Raw genomic sequence first — 4,984 nt, forward strand, 5'->3', positions numbered from 1 at the left:
ACGCCCAGCTAAGTTTTGTATTTTTAGTAGAGACAGGGTTTTACTGTGTTGGCCAGGCTGGTCTCGAACTGCTGACCTCAGGTGATCCACCTGCCTCAGCCTCCCAAAGTGCTGGGATTACAGGCGTGAGCCACCACACTTGGCCTGCCAGTCCTTTTTGTTGTTGCTGTTGTTGTTTTTTGAGACAGCCTTGCTCTGTCGCCCAGGTTGGAGTGCAGTGGCATGATCTCAGCTCATTGCAACCTCTGCCTCCTGGGTTCAAGTGATTCTCGTGCCTCAGCCTCCTGAGTAGCTGGGACTACAGGTCCATGTAGACCTTGTGATCTGCCTGCCTCAGCCTCCCAAAGTGCTGGAATTACAGGCGTGAGCCACTGCGCCCAGCCAGTCCTTTTTTAATAGGAGCATTTGTCTTTCTTTAAGGCATGAAAGTTTGAGGCCTGCCAGTATCTAATGTAATAGAAGCAGTTTTTGAAGAGCAAATTATAGGGAGTCGTTATATTTTGAAATTCTCAGTGCCTTAAAAGAATAAATATGAACCATAGCATGGAATAGTAAGCACTTATTTGCGTGTGAATGTTTGATACTAGCTTTTGGTGAGAAGTCTCACACTTGTGCTAGCTTTAAGGAGCATGTTTAAAGGTATGTTGGTATGTTCATTGAAATGCAGGGGTAACACTGAGCATTGCATAGATGCTATTTTTAATTTAGGAGAATCCTATGCAGGTAGGTTAACTTTTTTAAACCTTACAGTTCAAAGTTGTTGGTTTTTTGTTTTTTTTTTTACCCCTCCTTTTCACATCCCAGTTCAGAGTTTTAATTGTGTTTCCTAGCTACTATTTAACAATTACATACTTCTCTGCTATCTCTAAAATAAAGGCTTTTTATTAGTTTAGGATTTAGTCCAGGGAGAGCTTTTATTGCTTGAACCATGCTTGAGATGAAAAGAACTAGGCAGAAGCATGTGTTGCCCGTCCCCGCCTGTGCCGTTTCTTCTCAGAAAACCCTGGCTTGTTGATTGTCTCAGCCTCATGGTCTCATTACCACCAACCTCCTTGTATCCCAGACTCCAGCAGGTACACACACTCACACATGTGCACACATAGTTTAGCTTGTGGGGAAGGAGTAGGGACATGAGGATATGTCCTCAGGGTAGAAGCTGGGACTGTGATTTTCTTTCTGTCTTTAGCAAATGTAATACGCGTTAACACCTTGGCAGCAAAAGTGGCCTGCATCAACTGGATACAAGGTGACTGTTCTAAAACAAAATGAAACAGCATAATCTCAAATTTGTAGGCAACATGTGAGACCCAGCGAATGGAACTTTAGCAGGTGGTTTGGCCATTAGCCGTGAGCATGCTCAGAGTGTGTTTAGGCAAGTGAACAGGATGTTCTCTGTGTGTACTGTGTAACCTTGAGGCCTTGCATCTATTTCCATTTCCCTAGAAATGAAATCTGAAACAGATAGGCTGCTTTCCTTCCCCCTGGCTTTCCAAAGAAAAGTAAGGCTTGTGGATGTGCACTAGACTGTGGCAAAATGCTGGGGAGGATGGTGGTAGTTAGGGATTTAAGTTTTTGGTAAGGCTTTTTTGTTGTTGTTGTTGTTAGAACTTGAGTGTGATAAATGGCTTCTTTTTAAAAGTGGGAAGAAAATACAAGATCATTAACCACTTACACATATTTCAAATGGCTTAGAAATTTAAAACGAATTTGTTAAGGTTTGAGAAGCTGAGTTTGTTGATTTCTGTGGTGGATAAAAGCCGATGCCGTATCTGGAAACTGTTTTCCTCTTTTTCTTGGATACCTCTTGAATCAGATCTGTTTAATGGAAGAGGATTTCTCTTTTAAGCTGGCTATAATGCCTGTTAAACTTTTGTTTAGGATTTTAGAGTCCTGGAATGAATATCATTATCTACCTATATAAAAAAGCTGAAGTCATTTGAAGAAAAATTAACAAGTGCAGGAATATGAGCCATTTGAAAATTTAAAAATGCATCTGAGAGAGCTTTCCGAGATTCAGAGGGTTTTATAGATTTTTTTTCTGGTTTTTTAATAATTGAACTTGATATGAAAGGTACATATTTAGCTGGATGGACTTATGAGGCTGGTAGAGGTCAAAGAGTTTTGAAATTCTAGATTGTCTTTGCATTACCTTTGGTCTGTTTCTGTATACTGAACTAATGATTGAAAGGATCTGTGGAACTCAACATTTTTATGGATTTTGTGATACAAGGGGAGCGCAAAGATAGCTGCATGCTGTAGATTGGTAGGAGTTCTCTTGAAAGACAGGCAAGGTTAGGAGAGTCTGGGCCACTTAGCTAAGCCTGTTTGCTTTTGCTTTGGCCATAGGTGCAGGCAGGCTGTTTTACAAAGAGTTAAAGTTCTGCTTCTAAACAGATATCTTTCTGTTTCAGTGTTTCTTCCTGGTGCTCAGAAAACCATATGTGGGGAAAATAGTGTTCTGTTTGGAGGTTAAGGGTGTTGCCTGCCTGAAAGCACCAGTAGTAGTATTTAGTATTTATTTTAAAGTGTGAAGCAGCAGATGAAGAAACCTTCCGTTTAACAAAAGGGAGCGAAGCCCGTGGTTTCTGTCTCAGGAAATGTGCTTCTACCACTCCTTTAAAGCTATGAAAGTTAATTTCACAGCCGTGGGGAAAGACTTTGTTTCCCCTAAAGATCAGATCTTGAAGTTGGAAGTTGTCATTTGGTCTATAGCTTCCACAGAAGAAAAGCCTCTTGGAGTGCTTACTGTGTGCCAGACACATTAATCATAGTAGTAACAGCTGACATTTAGTGCATCCTGGGCCGGGCACTGTGCTTTTTAGCACTTTAAATATCTTCCTCAGTCCTCAGAATAACTCCAAGAGGTAGGTACTATTTTCATTTTTCTGTTTTAAAGATGAAACCTTAGGCCCCAATCTCATGCCAAGTAAGTTGTAGAGCTGAGTGATAAGCTCAGTCTGTCTAACTCGGGAGCTTTGACTCTGAACCACTAAATTTTCTATTATGGTACTGATAATTCCCTGGACTGTCTGGCAAAGAGGGTGGTCTTATTTCATCAAGGGAGTGGGCTCAGAGAAGATAAGTAATTTAATATCATAAGCCTTGTGTTGGAACCAGAACTCATACCTGGGCCGGTTTAAAGTGAAAGCTTATGTTCTTGCCACTGAGTGTATCTTATGACCTCTTAGAGTACATTACTGTAATCTGATTTACAAAGGTCTTTTTATTTCTTTTGTCAGCTGTCCTCTGTTTCTGGAGGGGAGTTGTTTAAAAAGTTGATTTTTGGTTGGACATGGTGGCTCACGCCTGTAATCCCAACATGCCATGTTGGCCAGGGTGGTCTCAAACTCCTGACCTCAAATGACCCACCCACCTCGGCCTCCCAGTCTACTAAAAATACAAAAATTAGCCAGGCATGCTGATGCACTTCTGTAGTCCCAGCTCCTCGGGAGGCTGAGGCAGGAGAATCACTTGAATCTGGGAGGTGGAGGTTGTGTTGAGCCGAAATCACACCTCTACACTCCAGCCTGGACAACAGAGCAATACTCTGACTCAAAAAAAAAAAAAGAAAAGAAAAGTTGATTTTTGAGGTGGTTGTTGGGAACTTGATACGTTGTCTGCTGGCAGCGATGCTATACCTGGTTGTAGTTCTGAGGCTGTCTGGCCAGAGCCTAGTGGTTTAGTCAATACGTGCTACCTCCTTAAGCTGCTGACCCAAACCTGGCTTCCAAGATCTGCATTGAGTTCCAAGCAGGGAAGAGAAGCAGATATGTGTTCCTAGTGTCCAGATTCCATTTGTTCCTTAATAAGTGTTAACTCCCTCCATGTCAGTAACAAACTACAAAGTATGGGTTGTGGTTGAGTACAGAGCCTCTGAGGTCAGACTTGGTTCTGTCACCCGCTCTCTACTAGGTGACTTGAGGCAAGGCTTTTAACCATTTTTCCCCTTGAGAGACAGGGTCTGGCTCTTGCTCACGCTGGAGTGCAGTGGCGCAATCATAGCTCACTGCAGCCTCCAACTCCTGGGTCCACGCGATCCTTGTGCCTCAGCCTCGGGAATAATTGGGACTACAGATGAATACCACTGCACCTGTTTAAAGGCTCTTAACCTTTCTGAGGCTCAGTTTCCTCATCTGTAAAATGGATGGATGTCCTCATGGGTTATTGAGGGGCTCAAATGAAACAAACAGGCCTTAGATGCTTGGAATGGCATCTAGACATGGTGGGTGTTCAGGAAGTGATGGCAGTGGTGGTGGAGATAGCAGTAACTTCTCTGCTGCTGGTCCTTCTCTTCTGTTACAAAAGACCAAGACCTTTTATAGCAGGTAAAGGTGAATGCGCTCTGGAGTAGACTGTTGTGTTAATGCTCTGAATTGGATATAAAGTAAAATTTGGATTCCTTTTATTTTGTAGGCACATGTAAGTCAATAAATTGCCTTGTAATTTAAATACTATATTGTCAAATTCTATGTTGTACTTTTTTATATTCCTTAAAGCCTTGACTTTTGTTGGAAATGCACTTGGTTGTGTTGAACAAAATATTTGAGGAAAATTTTTAATGATTAGCTTCGATACTACCATGAGCCTTTAAGTTCTTGTTGAACTTAAACATGATGTACACTTCATTTCTCAGATGGAGAAACTGAGGTAGGAAGTAGGGATAGGCTTCGCCTAAGGGCCATTGACTAAAGCATGAGTGAGCAGGCTTTATAAGGGCCAGAAACAGGTTGAGCATCCCTCATCTGAAAATCTAAAATTCAAAATTCCAAAATTTTTTGAGCACCTACATAACACAAGTGGAAAATTCCACACATAAGTACTTAACACAAACTTTGTTTCATGTATGGAATTATTTAAAATATTGTATAAAATTACCTTCAGACTATGTGTATATAAGGTGTATCTGAAACATAAATGATAAATCTCATGTTTAGACTTGGGTCCCATCCACAGGATATCTCCTTATGTATATGCAAATATTCCA

At 41.4% G+C, this 4,984-nt stretch overlaps 1 protein-coding gene and 1 long non-coding RNA gene across 4 annotated transcripts in view; one reads left to right on the plus strand and one right to left on the minus strand.

Moving 5' to 3' along the window:
• Nucleotides 1–4,984, plus strand: part of UBE2H (ubiquitin conjugating enzyme E2 H) — a 119,228-nt gene that overhangs the window by 35,163 nt on the left and 79,081 nt on the right. The window lies entirely within an intron of this gene.
• Nucleotides 1–4,984, minus strand: part of LOC119471877 — a 10,038-nt gene that overhangs the window by 1,307 nt on the left and 3,747 nt on the right. The window lies entirely within an intron of this gene.

This window comes from Cebus imitator, unplaced genomic scaffold, assembly GCF_001604975.1.
Source record: "Cebus imitator isolate Cc_AM_T3 unplaced genomic scaffold, Cebus_imitator-1.0 Scaffold77, whole genome shotgun sequence".
NCBI classification, from domain to species: Eukaryota; Metazoa; Chordata; class Mammalia; order Primates; family Cebidae; genus Cebus; species Cebus imitator.